Genomic DNA, 17,406 nt, shown 5'->3' with positions numbered 1-17,406 from the left:
CACACACACACACACACACACACACACACACACACACACCACCACACACCCCTTTGGAGACATGACAGTGACTGGAATAATAATGTTGATCATCCAGTGTGTTTACAATTTTGGTAATTTAATGCACCTGTAATTACTTTCCTGGAGCCTGAAAATGTTGAGGTACCACACGATGGCTGACATGAAGGGCTGTATCTTCAATATGCTTAACCCATTGTGTTAAAATATGTTCATATATTGTTGTAATGTGATCTCTGTCCAAGTACAAGAAACATAAAAACGTATGATCAATTTGATTTCTTTGAATTTAACTTCCAAAGTCATGTGTTATCTGAATCTCCCTTGGCCATGTACTCTGCAATGCTATACATTGTCTGCCACCCTTCGTCTGGCATTACAACAAGGGAGGACTGTACATTCGTTTCCACAGAATGATTGTAATTAAATGTGTTCAAACAACAGGGATTGAGGATATTATTACAGAAATGGATAACATGGAACTAACTTGTACGTTATTTTAAGAAAGTTATTCCATGTGTGAAGATTAGCTGTAAAAGCTGAGATGACTTAAATTAGTTTGTTAACTTAGAGGAGAAACTTATTTCCAAAGAGAAACTACATTGCCAATTTTATGTGAGAAAACAACTTTAAAATGGTATTATAACCAGGGAATTGGAACGTTCGTTTGGAAAAAAACATTGGCATTGGCCTTGTGACCAGAAAGAACTGTTGTTAAATACTTAACCATCACTCGTTCCTACCACAGTTTGTAAAGAGTAATCTGTGGCTGGGTATTTTTTTATAAATATAAATTTTAAACAAAGACGCATGTACAGTTGTACCATTCCTCTTTGTTTCTGTATTGTCACGTACCTTTATCACAAACGTTTAGAGTACATGTATTCCGTCGACGCCAATTAAACATCACCATAATGCTTTTTTATTTAAGTAGAGCTAATTGCATTTATGCAACGTCGAGGATGTTTCAAATGACATGGGTATGTAGTTATATGATCATGCAATGAAACGAAAACGATTCAAGACTGCATCTCCAATTTACTACTTCAATGTATTCAACACCGATTCTTCCTTTCGAACACATTAATGCTGATTTATCAGTTCAATTCCGTCATTTTCTCTGAAACATTAGAAACGATTGAGTCAATTTCGCGTAAGTCTATACAGGTCATTAAACACGTATTTACGACACATGCTGTTTTTGCTGATCACGGGGAACATTCGCATTAAAACTCTTGATAATGATTATTATGGCAGATTAGACATTCATGACCGTGTGTGTGTACGTGCGTGCATGCGTGCGCGCTCGCGTGCGTGCGTGCGTGCGTGCGTGCGTGTGTGAGTGCTTATAAACAGGGTGGCATTATAACCATGGACGACAGAATAGAGTATGGCCAGTCTATTGTGTCTAATTCTAGGTCAGAAAATCAACAGTGTTGTATTTTGTCTAATATACATGTATTCCCTTTGGGTCAGATAACCAACAGTTTAATTGTTTGACTTGTTTGTTCTCTTTGGTTGAGAAAATCGATAGTGTGATATTTCGTCTAATTCCTTCTCTTTTGGTCAGATAATCGACAATGATATTTTGGCTTGTTAATTCCCTTGAGGACCAGATAATCAACAGTGTGACGTTTCATCTAATCATGTTTCTTTCCTTCCGGTAACCAACAGTGTGGTAATTTGGCTAGTTAATTCCTCGGGTCAACAACAGTTTCTGTTCACGTCGCTACATATATCGAAACAATCGTTATTCTTGCGTGATTTCGTTGTCTGCTATTGACCAGCGGTATCCATTTGGTTACCTCACATCGATTATAAAAGCTGGTGTTTAGGAATCATTAATTGTTCTACCCTGGGTATTTTACTGCGAACACGGCATGATACGGAATACTCAAAACAATTATTACTAAATGTTCACGTCAATTATAAACATAAACCGAGGAGCAAAATTAAAGAAAGTCTCCCGAGTTTGTTTTAATGTAATTGAAAATTTAAAGAATTGTTGTTAAATTTGATGATGTCGACTTAACCATCCCTTTTCCCACAACAGTTTGTAAAAATTAATCTGTGGCTGGGTAACTTTGTATAAATGTAAATTGGTTCAATGAAGAATAGGGTAAGAAATGAATTTGCAACCACCTGACCCCTATCCTGTGTGGAATTCGAATGTGTGCCGAAGAAAGCACATTTATGGGTTTTCAAAGATATTATGTCTAGGATACCCATCAGCAATTGTGTAAAAACAATTTTAAGTTTTCAAGTTTTCAAACAAATCATATATTAAAAAATAAAACAATGTAGAAGTATTCTTTGAGTGATGACTTATCGCCAGTACAGTTCAGGTTTTAGATATAATATTTCTAACTTAAGATATATCATTTGAAATGCAAACATATGATAAAATCAATTGAGAGGCATAGTTTCATTGGCTCCGCTGTTTACATGTATATGTTAACGTCACTACATCTATCGAAATTATCGATAGTCTATGGCATCGATATGGCATAATATTTATTTATTTAAGTAGACCTAATCGCATTTACGCAACGTCACGGAAGTTTCAAATGTCCTGGGTATGTATATGTATATATGGTGATATAGTGCACTGTACTCCTGATTGAATCGAATCTGGCCGTATAGTGCAGTGTACTCCTGTACGGTCTTCGTTTACCCATTAACCGATAAACCAACGCACACAAAGAATACATACTCAATATACTTAATATGCCACGTACTCGCATGTAAGCTGATGCGTTATCCTATCCTAGAAACACCCCTGACCAGAAACACGTCACAAGTCTAACTGCGACATGCAGTGGCACACATGCTCTGTCTCATGTACAACAAGTACCTGTCATATGTCCATTATGACTGATCAGGCGCACTGTTCACACTGCCATTGAGGTGATGTCTTTAGCCTGCACACTGAAATGCACTGGTGGTCGTCTTAATGGCTAGAGGGTGCACCGTGGAGTGTTGCCAACCGAACACCTAAAAACTGTAATAAAATGTTATGTTTAAGAATCATTGATCGATCTATCCAGAATATTTGACGATGTACATGTCAAAAAAATAATACGTAAAAATTATTACTTATCTTAATGACAAATGTATATCATTCAGTAATTACTTTTCGTTTTAAGAAGCAGTAACATTTTTCAATTTTCCCACAATAGCATATGAGGGATGAAATAATTTCATTCACCTGGGAAACAGATGCTTAATGTCACTTGATTTATAAATGGTGATAAAAGATTTATGAAACAACAGTTGGTAAGAACGATTGAAATGGAAATATATATATATTCTTTTTACATCTTTCTTATGAACATTTCAAACAAGAAATAATTTTCATAATTAACATTATACATTTGAACAGTCACTTAAATGACTAATATATCAAATAAGCAGAATTCAATCCACATGTGCATTACTGTAAACAATACTGTTCTCACACCTTAACGTGATAGCAAACCAACACACTCGTGACTTAACAGATAAACCTTCTAGTTAAACTGCCTTTTAAAACATGACATTTGATAGTTCACTGCTAGTTACCTCTCTGTTAATACCATTGCCACGACGAGGAATCAGAAGACTGTCGCGATGAGTTCTGTAAGCTCCAGCTTTGTTATACATGTCTGCTCAGTCTGATCATGAGCTCCTTCATCATCGATCATTGACTGGCTGCCAGCTTATTGAAAACGATCTGGAATAACGTCTCTATCGGTACCATGGCAGCTTTGCACGAAGATTACGGAAACGTTTTACTTGCCGACATTGAATTTCCAGGGATGTTTAAAAGGAAAGTGTTTCTGTTAAGGCTCAGATCCCTCTGTAAAGAACTGTATTGATAGAAGTATGTGGCGTTCGGTTTAAGAGCTAGTGTGGGTTAAGTGGTCGGTATCACATTTGTCTGCATCATCTTTATCTAGTAATTATATATACTATTTGTACAAACTGGAGTCTCGTAGCGAAGTTCAGCCTTGAAACATTCAGGTCCCGAAAGAGTCAATGAATGGTTTGAACTTTCACATTTAACAGTTCCAAAAACGTTTGTTCTACCCAAAAGAGTTATTGGGGCTCACTTGCGTGTTTATGCCCAGTGATCTTAAGATTAAATACCGTCGTTAAGTTCCAACGGTTATAAACTTTCAGTAAATGGAACTTTGGCAGTCTTTGACAGTATTTCATTTTGTTCAATGTGAAGAGTAAATTCTCCTTCGAACACATTACGCTGTGCGAATTCATATAACTAACAGTATTAGTGTGATAAGTTCAACTATCGATACATTGTTAAAGACAAATCCTTGATGCCGTCAAGAAAATCGACTATGTGGTGGTGTAGGGGTATGGGTAGGTGTTGGAGACAGGATATAATTTTATTCAATACTAAATGCGTCAAAACACGCAATCCATATCTGTGAAAGGTGGAGCTGAATACATATTTTTCAAAACACCCCATACAGACGTTTACCATGCATGATCAGGCCGAATCTGAATAACATATATGATCAATAATAAATAATAACAAAAGCGACCATATTCATAAGAAATCTCTGCCAAAAGCAGTATCGATTGTACGATTCCAACTATATCATGAGCACGTGTTCATGATTCACTATCAAGTAGCTTATAGTGATCATAATGATGTCATGTGTTCGCGAAAAGGTGAGCGTATCCTTCCCCACCGTATTCATGATTCACTATCCATTAGTGATAATGATGATGCCATGTGTTCGCGAAAAGGTGAGCGTATATATCCTTCCCCTGGGTGGCAATAGAAGGCATACTTAGAGAATACCCTGTATGGAATTATGGATTATCCCCCGACATGGGTACAATGTGTGAAGCCCATTTCTGGTGTCACCCGCCGTGATTTTGCTGGAATATTGCTAAAAGCGGCGTAAAACCAAACTCACTCACTATGGATTATCCGCGCAGAATGAACTGAGAGGTTTTGAAAATAAATTCACTGCAATCCGTGCCCAAATGGTTAATTTTAAAATAATGATGTTTTTTCGCAATAAACAATATAAAGAATATCAGATTGCATGGTAATGTCGAAGAAACCACTCCATGGATACAATACATCCAACTGGAAACGAGTTTGTTCTTGGAAACTTATAATTCTGATATTGATGGATTTGTAGCCCTCCGTAGTCTTATATGTGATATTTCCTTCACGACGAAGTCTAAATTCTCGACCAATTCTATTGACAATAATCTTTCACTGCCGCCTATATATCCCATGGCGTCCCGCTGGCCAATCCTGCAACTTCCCCTAAAAAGCAAACAATCGACTCCAGACCGATGTGGCATTTCATCAATATTGATGCTGTTGGTTTTCAATGAAGACCCATTGGAGCCAGCTACCAAATATTCGGATTTCATTCAAAGAATTAGTGGGTCATGACTTTGTTAGATTCAACTCATTAAATGTTGAATAGACTATTGCAGAACAAAATATGGTGCCACATTACCCAATGCCATACATTGGTTAACATTGTCGTGTCTCTCGAGATCATTAAGACACCGAATTAGCACTTCCGAAAGCTTCCTATTTCATGTCTGTTTGAGAATAATGTGTGAAGCACTGTGGTTTATAAAGTAATTTCAACAACATTCACCTCAAGCCATGACACAACTTACATTAGTCTTCCCATTCAACTGATTTCACATTTAAGCCAACGAGGTTGCCTCCTATGTTAATTGTCACTCGACCAAACACACTGACATGTCAACAACAAATAAACACGGAAAACCTAAAGTTGGCATGTTAAAAAATACAAATGCTAATTTTCAACGTTACATGCCGAATAAATATCAATATTCATAAATACGGTTTCGTAAGCCATGATAGCTATTTTGAGATCATTGCTTCTGTTGGCCTTTAACAGAAACGGACATTGTCCTACATGGGCGTACATGGACTTAGCCATGTTTTCTATTGGGACAGCCACACACGCAACAGGTTTCTTTGTTGAAACTTATTGTACATGATAATGGATATTCATGTGGGTATATCAAGATATGTCGGTATATCAAGATCAAGCGCGCTGAAACCGTTGCCATGCCCATTTCATTCCTCTACTCTCTCGTGGCAGATGCCATCGGTATTGGCAATGTGACGTGTGGTGAGTCGTCGATTATCATACTCATGTATCGTGTCAACATTGTTCTAAGTTGTGGCAGTTGAAGGTCTTCCAGATCTTGAATCATCGTCCAGGCTCTCTCTCTTTCCCTCTTGAACTCTTCTGCCCACCCCTCAACAGTGGCAAAGGACGGAGCATCATCAGGAGTGGAAACAATGTCCGCATGGACGGCTGTTAGCTCTTTCAATTGGAGATACTTGATGGCAGTGCGGAAGCTAAATGAATGTTGTCAATTTCCATCAACAGTGAATACCTAGTCATTCTAATGCCTGCATAGATATGCTGGCTGGTTGTGTATGTGATTCAACTGCAGCCCTCAGGCATGGGAAGTATTGTACTTAATACAATCCTTCGCTTGGATGAAGTCAGCTGGCCTGAAAAGTGAAACAGAAAACTTTCTGTTTGCTGCCCAGGCCCAGTAACTTCCCACTCGAAATCGTCAATGTGTGATTTTGCATCAAAATTTGAACATGATATGTAGAATGTGTAATGAATTTAATGATACTATCCAACACATTGGCAGTGGATGCCCAGCTTTAAAACAAACACAGTATCCAAATGATGGAATGGCTCGATGCTTTCATTACCGTATTCGCCATGCTTGTGGTTTTGGCACAGAGGTCCACCCATGGTATGACCCGGAATATGTAGAGGGCGTCATGGAAAATGATCAATACAAAATCCTTTGAAATAGGCCCATTTACAGCCTCAGACGTATCCAGGCCAACAAACCTGATGTTGTCCTTTTTTATAAATCCAATGAAATCATTTGTATCATTGGATTTTCTGTCCCCTTTGACACTAATGTGATTGACAAGTTTGAGGAAAAACATGGCAAATATGCGGACTTCACTTTCGAAAGGTCACGCTTGCATCCCAAGTACCAAGTTGTCCGACTCCCCTTTGTTATCGGTGCCGTAGGTTTGGTACCTCCCAATCTGTTGACTGACATTGGGAGAGTACCCGGGTTTGCTACCAGGAATACAGCCCTCATGACAATCTGGGTAATGCAGAAGGCTGCAGTGTTGGGGAGTCTTCACATTCTCCAAAAAGTTCTGGGTGGGTTTGAGTAGGCAGCGCTTCCTGGGAGAAGTCCCATTCGCTGTCTGGGCTGCGTGTAGAGGGGGCAAGGGCCCTGAGCTGATGATGAGCCTAACCGGCCTGACTGTGCCAGGATCACCCAAACCCTCTTTGCTGCATTTTTTATTTTAATCTGTAAATAATAATAATAATAATTTAATGAGACTGTCCAACACGTTGTTAGTGGATGCCCAACTTTGGCATGGACACAGTATCTTAAGCGACATGATGAAGTGGCTCGATCATTTTATTACCGTCTTTGCCATGCTTGTGGTTTTGGCACAGAGGTCCACCCATGGTATGACCCGGAATATGTAAAGGGCGTCATGGAAAATGATAAATACAAAATCCTTTGGAATAGGCCCGTATACAGCCTCAGACATATTCAGGCCAACAAACCTGATCTTGTCCTTTTTGATAAATCCAATGAAATCATTCATATCATTGAATTTTCTGTCCCTTTTGACAGTTATGTGATTGACAAGATTGAGGAAAAACATGGCAAATATGCAGAGCTCGCTTTCGAAAGGTCACGCTTGCATCCCAAGTACCAAGTTGTCCGACTCCCCATTGTTCTCGGTGCCTTAGGTTTGGTACCTCCCAATCTGTTGACTGACATCGGGAGAGTTCCCGGGTTTGCTACCAGGAATACAGCCCTTATGACAATCTGGGTAATGCAGAAGGCTGCAGTTTTGGGGAGTATTCACATTCTCCGAAAAGTTCTGGGTGGGTTTGACAAGGCAGAGCTTCCCGGGAGTAAGTTTTTTATAAATATAAATTTTAAACAAAGGCGCATGGACAATTGTACCATTCCCTTTTGCTCCTGTATTGTCACGTATTATTCTTTATCAGTAAAAGTACATGTATTCCGATTACAAATAAACATCACCATTAATGCTTATTTCTTTAAGTAGATCTTATTGCATTTATGCAACGTCGAGAATGTTTCAAATGACATGGGTATGTATTAATATGATCATGCAATGAAAGGAAAACGATTCAAGACTGCATGTCCAATTTACTACTTCAACGTATTCAACAACGATTCCTCTTTTCGGAACACATTCGAAACGTTTCCATCTATTTCGCGCTAGTCTATACAAGTCATTATACACGTCGACCGCTGTTTAATCTGAAGTGGCATAGCGTGTAGGTCGATACAAACCGTGCGTGCGTGGGTGCGTGCGTGCGTGCGTGCGTGTGTGAGTGCTTATAAACAGGGTGGCATTATAACCAGGGATAGCATATAGTATGGCCAGTTAATTTAGTATTTTGTCTAATTCTAGGTCAGAAAATCAACAGTGTTGTATTTTGTCTTATTTATTCCCTTTGGGTCAGATAACCAACAGGGTAATTGTTTGACTTGTTTGTTCTCTTTGGTTGAGAAAATCGATGGTGTGATATTCCTTCTCTTTTCGTCAGATAATCGACAATGATATCTTATCTGGTTAATTCCCTTTGGGACCAGATAATCAACAGTGTGACGTTTCATCTAATCATGTTTCTTTCCTTCCGGTAACCAACAGTGTGGTAATTTGGCTAGTTAATTCCTCGGGTCAACAATAGTTTCTGTTCACGTCGCTACATATATCGAAACAATCGTTATTCTTACGTGATTTCGTTGTCTGCTATTGATCAGCGGTATCCATTTGGTTACCTCACATCGATTATAAAAGCTGGTGTTTAGGAATCATCAATTGTTCTACCCTGGGTATTTTACTGCGAACACGGCATGATACGGAGTAGTCAACATAATTGTTACTAAATGTTCACGTCAATTATAAACATAAACCGAGGGGCAAAAGAAAGTACACCGAGTTTGTTTTTAATGTAATTGAAAATTGAAAGAACTGTTGTTAAATTTTATTATATCTACATACACGTAACCATCACTCGTTCCTACAATAGTTTGTAAAAAGTAATCTGTGGCTGGGTAATTTTGTATAAATATAAATTGGTTCAATGAAGAACAGGGTAAGAAATGAATTTGCAACCACCTGACCCCTATCCTGTGTGGAATGTGGAAAATCCTTCGAACATAGATAGTTACTTCCATGTAAACTGAAGGTACACATTTTAGCCTCGGGGAATGGTTGTGCGCCACTTTTAGCAATATTCCAGTCATACATGACGGAAGACAACAAAAATAGTGCAGTGTACTCCTGTACGGTTTTCGTTTACCCATTAACCGATAAACCAACGCACACAAAGAATACATACTCAATATACTTAATATGCCACGTACTCACATGTAAGCTGATGCGTTATCCTATCCTAGAAACACCGCTGACCAGAAACACGGCACAAGTCTAACTGCGACATGCAGTGGTACACATGCTCTGTCTCATGTACAGCAAGTACCTGTCATATGTCCATTATGACTGATCAGGCGCACTGTTCACACTGCCATTGAGGCGATGTCTTTAGCCTGCACACTGAAGTGCACTGGTGGGCGTCTCAATGGCTTGAGGATGCACCGTGGAGTGTTGCCAACCGAACACCTAAAAACTGTAATAAAATGTTATGTTTAAGAATCATTGATCGATCTATCCAGAATATTTGACGATATACATGTCAAAATAATAATACTTAAAAATTATTACTTATCTTAATGACAAATGTATGTTATTCAATAAATACTTTTCATTTTTAAAAGCAATGACATATTTCAATTTTCCCACAAAAGCATATGAGGGATGAAATAATTTCATTCACCTGGGAAAGAAAGATGGAAAAGGAAATCTAATATATATATATATAACCTTCTAGTGATAAACCTTCTAGTTAAACTGCCTTTAAAAACATGACATTTGATAGTTTACTCCCAGTAACCTCTCAGTAAATACCATTGCCACGTCGAGGAATCAGAAGACTGTCACGATGAGTTCTGTAAGCTACAGCTTTGTTATACATGTCTGCTCAGTCTGATCATGAGCTCCTTCACTATTTGTACAAACTGGAGTCTCGTAGCGAAGAGTCGATGAATGGTATGAACTTTCACAGTTAACAGTTCCAAAAACGTTCGTTCTACCCAAAGCGTAATTTAGGAATACGTGTGTGTTTTTGCACAGTGATCTTAAGATTAAATATCGTCGTTAAGTTCCAGTTCCGTCGTTGTAAACTTTCGGTAAATGGAACTTTGGCAGTCTTTTGCAGTATTCCATTTTGTTCTGTGTAAAAAAGAAATTCTCCCTCGAACACATTCCGCTGTGTGAATTCATATAACTAACAGGATTAGTGTGATGAGTTCAACTATCAACCCATTCCTCAATCATTGATGCCGTCCAGAAAATCAACAATGTGCCATTTCATTTAAACACTTCTCAATTTTCTTAAACCATGTACAGCTAGGAGATATGTTTTAATCCAAGAGATGGCACCTAAAAGGTGTTTAAGAAAACAAGATCTAGAACAGCTCTCCAAGTGCCACAGTTGATTATAGATTATAATTTACAAAACAGTAAAATAGTCGTACTGGTATATAGAGAAGACGTCCAGAGTGAATGAAAATGCAAATAACAATCCGTTGCCCACAAATACAAATACAGCCCACATATATCCTATCTCAATGATAACGTTGATTTTAGTACACATGAAACTACACCAACGCTGTTTATATAACCCCCGTGAACGAACATATTTTACCTTTGGTTTTGCTGTATGTTGTTTCAGGACCGATAATTTAATATTCACGGGAGTGGGGATCGGGGAGGTGTGGTTCGTGTTCGAGACAGGATATATTTTCAGTCAATACTTAATGCGTCAAAACACGCAATCCATTTCTGTGAAAGGTGGAGCTGAATACATATTTTTCAAAACATCCTATACTGGTGATGCAAGTCTTAGACGTTTACCATGCCTGATCAGGCCGAATCTGGATAACATTTATCATCAATAATTAATAATAACAAAAGCGACCATATTCATAAGAATCTTTCCGAAAGCAGAGTCGATTGTACGATCCCTACTTTATCATGAGCATGTGTTCATGAATCACTATCAAGTAGTGATCATGATAATGCCATGTGTTCGCGAAAAGGTGAGCGTATCCTTCCTCTGGGTGGCAATAGAAAGCACACTTAGAGAATACCTTGCATGGAATTATGGATCATCCGTGCAGAATGTACTGAGAGGTTTTGAAAATATATTCATTGCAATCCGTGCCCAAATGGTTAATATAATGACGTTTTTTCGCAATAAACAATATATAGAAGATTAGTTACAAGGTAATGTCGATGAAACCAGTCCATGGACACAATACAGCCAACTGAAAACGAGTTGTTCTTGGAAACTAATAATTCGGATACTGATGGATGTGTAGCCCTCGGTAGTCTAATAAGTGATATTTCCTTCACGACAAAGTCTATTCTATGGACAATCTCTTACTGTCGCCTACATATCCCATGACATCCCCTGGCCAATCCTGCAACTTCCCCTAAAAAGCAAACAATCGACTTCAGGCTGAGGTGGCATTTCATCAATATTGATGCTGCCAAATATTCGGATTTTATTCAAAGAATAAGGGGGTCATGACACACACTTTGTTAGATTCATTTAATTAAATCTTTAAGAGACTATTGCGGAACAAAATATGGTGCCACATTAACCAATACCAGATATTGGTTAACATTGTCTTGCTCTCGAAATTGTTTAGACACTGAATCAGCACTTCTGAAAGCTTCCTATTTCATGTCTGTTGGAGAATAATGTGTGAAGCACTGAGGTTTAGAAAGTAATTTCAACAACATTAACCTCAAGTGAGCCATGACACAATTTACATGAGTCTTCCCATTCAACTGATTGCTTGTTTCACATTAAGCCCACGAGGTTGCCTTCCATGTTAATTGTCACTCGACCAAACACATTTACATATCAACAACACATCAACAAACACGAAAAACCTCAAATTTGCCATGTTTAAAGAAAGCAAATGCTAATTTTCAACGTGTTACGCAGAATAAATATCATTATTCAAACCACGTTTTCGTGAACCATGATATATCTTTTCTTGAATTAAGTCGGAGCTCTAACTTTCAAGATAATTGTTTCTGTTGACCCTCAACATGGGCGTACGTGGACTTAACCATGCGTTCTATTTGGATATCGTCACGCGCAGCAGGTTCCTTTGTTGTAACCTATCGTAGATGATAATGGATATTCGTGTGGGTGTATCAAGATTTGTCCGAAGAAAGGAACATACTTGAAAGCATAACACTAGTTTATAGTAAGTGAGTTGGGCTCAACGTCGCTTTGAACAGTAACGGCGTGTTAGCTTCATGTTGGAGCGACTTCTACCTTCATGTCCCCACATGTAAATAAAAGCATAAGAAACCTTGTCGATTGTACGATTCCGACTATGTCATGTGTTTATGAATCGTTGTCAGAAAGTTATGATACCAGGTGTTCGCGAACAGGTGATCGTATGCTGCCCCACCGGTGGCACCCATCACAAACACATGCAAAGGCAAGTCAATACATTGTTCACCTGGTACAATTCGAAATAGCACCCCACATTTTGTGTACAATATTGCCTAGTACGACATTTTTCCCACATGTTTTTTTCTATATCGCCGAGACATTTTGATAGAGCCAATAAACCGTTTGAGGCATGTTAACAGTTCATTTACTCACTGTATGTAAAATAATGATGAGTGAGTATAGTTTAATGCTTTTTTGGCAGTTTTTCATTTATAGCACTGGTGTCAGCTTGGTGTGTGGAAAAAGCCCGGGTGATGCAGGTCTTACCCCTTTGGTGAAACCAACAAGCACGGATTGATGCTGAAAACCTAGAAGCAGAATCAGCGAGAATCTAAGATTAGAACCCATGATCTGGTACATCCAAGCGTGGCAAATCTGCACAACGAAGTGCGGCTACAAAGAATACTGGGCCACCCCTGCTGCCACCAAGATCACGTTCACGAATCACTTTAAATCTTAAAGCGATAACACCAGGTGTTGACCCTAGTTAATTTGACTCTCAGCAAGACTTTCGTTTGGATATGTTCGACCACCCTTTTTATCTGTCATATAACTTAATAATCCCTTGTCTTTTTGGTAAAATAAAACGCCTCATTTCATATTAAGAGTGACGCTGGCCTTCCTTTTTTTGTGGAAACACTATCCAGCTATATTGAGAGTGGCACTCGCTATGACACTTGTCACGTTTATGGACATATGAACCACTTCAAGACATTTAAGCGATATCTTTAAGTGGCATTTTAAAGAAGCATGATCAATGACGAAGTGTATTATCAAAGTGGGAAATATGTTTTATTTTACTTGGGCGGAATGTTATATTTACCGAAACGCCAAAAGTTAAGTTTGTCTGGGAAAAAAATCAAAACGAAGATCTTTTATGACCAGTGTCTCTGTGATTCGTATGTGTCTTTGTATTTCATTTACCTGTACACAAGTATGCCGCTTAGTATATTTAGAACTAGACCAAAGTGTTACACGTTGGTCCTAAACTAACGGTGGGCAACGTTCTAAGTGATTTGGTAACGGGCATCGCTTTAAAGACAAGGATTATATCTGGCCCCTTAACAAAGTATATCTTTTACACAGAAACATGGTGAGCTGAAATGGGATTTAACGTCGCGTCCAAATTAACGACTCATATAGCGATGCGCATGAACGTGTGTGTGTGGTGCAGTGGAAGAGCGTCCGCCCGGAGAGCGGAAAGTCCGGGTTCGATCCCCTGCCGCGTCAAAAAGACGTTAAAAGATGGTATTTGATGGTACCCTGTCTGGCGTTCGGCATTAAGGGGATAACACAAGGACTGGTCGGCTCGGAGTCAGTATACTGTGTCTGAGTGGGGTATTCATGCTAAACTGCGGCATGGTATCTCAGTGGGCTAGTACTATAAAATCGGCTTCAGTCCGGACTAGTATAAGCAGCCACGTACATGCACGTCGCAATAAAAGAGCAATAATCTGAAACCTCAATTTCACCGCTTCACCTGATACAGAAAATATCTGAAACAGTTTTAAACAGCTTTAGACACTTAAAATGACGAATGACAAGGGCCCTCTTTCGACGATATGGATCTGCATAATTTATCGCCTTTAGCACAATTTCACCTGTCCATCATGTGAATTCAATCTAATAATGAAGATTCGACGTACCCAGTGACCGAAACCTCGTATACTAGTATATTATGAGGCTGTCACGAAGGAGACCCAAACAACTACAGTACGTTTAGTTACATTAAGAACACACGCATTACCTTACTGTCTGTACTGTAATTTACAACTAGTGGGATTATTCTGGACGACAGGTATGTCAGATTGAAACCTCGGAAGTTAAGCCTCAGACGCTTAGTCGCACAATACAAAGGCTTCACTAGGCTAGGTTTCGGTACGATTATCAATACATAATGATTGTATATTTATCAGTTTATATTAATTCGGTTAGACAGTGAGTTACTTGTGTGAGGTGGACACGGAATGAGGGCTGGGATAATTTTATGTTGATTCAGCAATAGGCTGATTTAACATGGCGACATGATATGTAAAGGATTATGTTTCCAAAAGAGACCTAAGATATAGACATAAACAATGAACAATCTTTTAAAGTACAATTGTCACTGAAAGTAATATAGGTCGTGCTTGCTGGTCGCTTCGTTTACGGGTTGAATAAAATCATCAAAGTCCAAACTAAAGATTACAGTGAGTGAGTGAGTGAGTGAGTGAGTGAGTGAGTGAGTGAGTGAGTGAGTGAGTGAGTGAGTGAGTGAGTGAGTGAGTGAGTGAGTGAGTGAGAATTTAAAGTTAAACGAGGAGTTCTTATCACAGTTATAGTATTAAAAGTGGATGTATTTGGAAATGTATATGACCGTAATGTAGGTCCGCGATAAAGGTTAACCAAATGCAGGGCAAAGGAAACTGAGGACAGAATTGTACGTAGCTGGTGTTTCAGCACAGAAATGACAATTTTGTCTATATCAGAAACCTCCATTTGCCATCTGCCACTTCAAATAATCATTTCTTTCCTGTAAATGTATATAATAGATCACGCTCTTACGGCTCTTATTTCTGCAGATTTACACGATCGAGGTTATGGAGTTCAGACCGAGCGACGTAATAGACGTTCGGTGATATCATGAATGCAATAAAAACAAGCAACAAAATCTTCTCCTTTGCATAGTTTCTTTAATTGATATATTGATGGTTCATGATAGAGGCCCTCGTAATGAAATGGCAGTCCGATACAAGGGCGTTCCCGATACTGTTTTAGACACTGTTTCAAATGTTGCAAGTTGGTGCACTGGGAAAGTGGTTCCCATTTCAAAAGTTAATGTAAAATAGCATTCATTATTGATTCCACATCAGTCAAACAGAACCGCGAAAAACAAAACACACAAATTTTGTAAATATATTTTATGAGAGTCTAAACAGTGGAATAATCGTGTTCCTGTCAGAAGGAAATGAAATCTTACGCAGTAAGAAGAATGAATCTTCTCAGTTACAATGATGTGACAAATAGGACATCTTCAACAGGGCGCCGTCCATATAGCCTCGTACCTGGCCATGTCTGCCTGTCCTCTGCATCTTGTATGAAATGATATCTAGAGATGGGAAATTACCAGCCGGAATTGCGAATTCCAAATAAATAACATATCACGATTTGAGAGCCGGTTCTTGGTTTCGTCAATATGGCACGAAGTCATTTGTTTTATCCGTAATCTTTTATAAATAAAAGAAACATGTACATTTCAGGGTATATGGTACATCTGACCCATCATTAATATCGCCTTCACATACCGATTGTTAGACACAGTTACATTGCTACTTGGTACACAACCCTTACAAAACTAACGTCCTCTCGGATCGGATCCCGGTCGGGTCGCAATCGCTCCATTTCATGATTGCGATTGAGTCGCGATCGGTTTCGTTCGGATCGTGATACGATCTTTTTCTCTGGTCGAAATTGAATTGAAATCGATGTGTCGTTAATTTTGAAGACGAGAAAATTGGCAACAAGGTATTCATACTTTTTAATATGAAGAACAAATTCCTTTGATGGAAGAGATATCAAGTCCTATCCGGATGAGTAATATGATAAATTTAGGTTTCAATTTTATCTGAAGTTATATTTTGAGCTTTTACCATTATAATGATTACTCATTCAATGTATTGGACACACCACACTTTGTGACGGGAAATACTTATCTCCTCCTGAAAACAATCAGTGGTGGTCTCCATGTTTGATAGCTCTAGACATTGTTATCAATGATACTGTACGAGCGTCCTCATACTTGAGTGGATTCTATGAGTATACACTTTGAATTCCCTTTCACCGTCGGTTTGTGATCATTATTTCATAACCACAGGCATTTTGTAATAATGGTAAATCATAACAGGATTACCATGAGGTTGTTGACTAGCAGATACAGCAGCGAATACTTTAACATGTCACGCCGACCACCCTCGTTAGAGCGACACTAATAATCACCACGTACACAATGGAGGGGATATACTTGATTTCCGGTGTGAGATAATGAGGTTCTCAACACATATTTTTCAACCTGTTTCCATACCGTGGAGATTCACCGTGGTGATTCCAGAATGGCACCCCGTGCTTGCTGTAAGAGCCGCTAAAATTCCGGACTCAATGGTTCCGTTGTGTAACCTAGCTCATCGTACCTCGACGACGTGGATCTGTGCTCGTGTTGTGATCGACTAGTTTGCCTGGGTCATCACATCCACTGCCCAGTACATGTGCGCATACACTATTACACACAGCTATGTCATATGAAAACATTTATTTATAACAACCCTTTGTATAGTACCCACTAATAATAACAACCATCTCAGCCATATGAATACATTGTAACAACCATCTGTATAGTGCCCACTAATAATAACAACCACCTCAGCCATATGAATATGTTATAACAACCATCTGTATAGTACCCACTAATAATAACAACCATGTCTGCCATATGAATACATTGTAACAACTATCTGTATAGTATACACTAATAATAACAACCATCTCTGCCATATGAATACATTGTAACAACTATCTGTATGGTATACACAAATAATAGCAACCATCTCTGTCAAACGCATACATTATAACAACCATCTGTATAGTATACACAAATAATAGCAACCATCTCTGTCAAACACATACATTATAACAACCA

General features: G+C 38.7%; 1 protein-coding gene across 1 annotated transcript in view; it reads right to left on the bottom strand.

Annotated features, from left to right (window-relative positions):
- Positions 1-17,406, bottom strand: part of LOC124118066 (probable G-protein coupled receptor 83) — a 74,583-nt gene that overhangs the window by 18,843 nt on the left and 38,334 nt on the right. The window contains exons 2-3 of the mRNA XM_048393522.1: positions 9,506-9,764; positions 2,873-3,019 (exon numbers count right to left, since the gene is read on the bottom strand). The gene's annotated coding sequence lies outside the window, so the exon portion shown is untranslated. The remainder of the gene's footprint in view (positions 1-2,872; positions 3,020-9,505; positions 9,765-17,406) is intronic.

The sequence above is a fragment of the Haliotis rufescens genome, unplaced genomic scaffold (genome assembly GCF_023055435.1).
Source record: "Haliotis rufescens isolate VD_foot unplaced genomic scaffold, xgHalRufe1.0.p SCAF_12, whole genome shotgun sequence".
Lineage (NCBI taxonomy): Eukaryota > Metazoa > Mollusca > Gastropoda > Lepetellida > Haliotidae > Haliotis > Haliotis rufescens.
The sequence above is the reverse complement of the archived record's forward strand: the minus strand, read 5'-3'. Positions and strand labels throughout refer to the sequence as shown.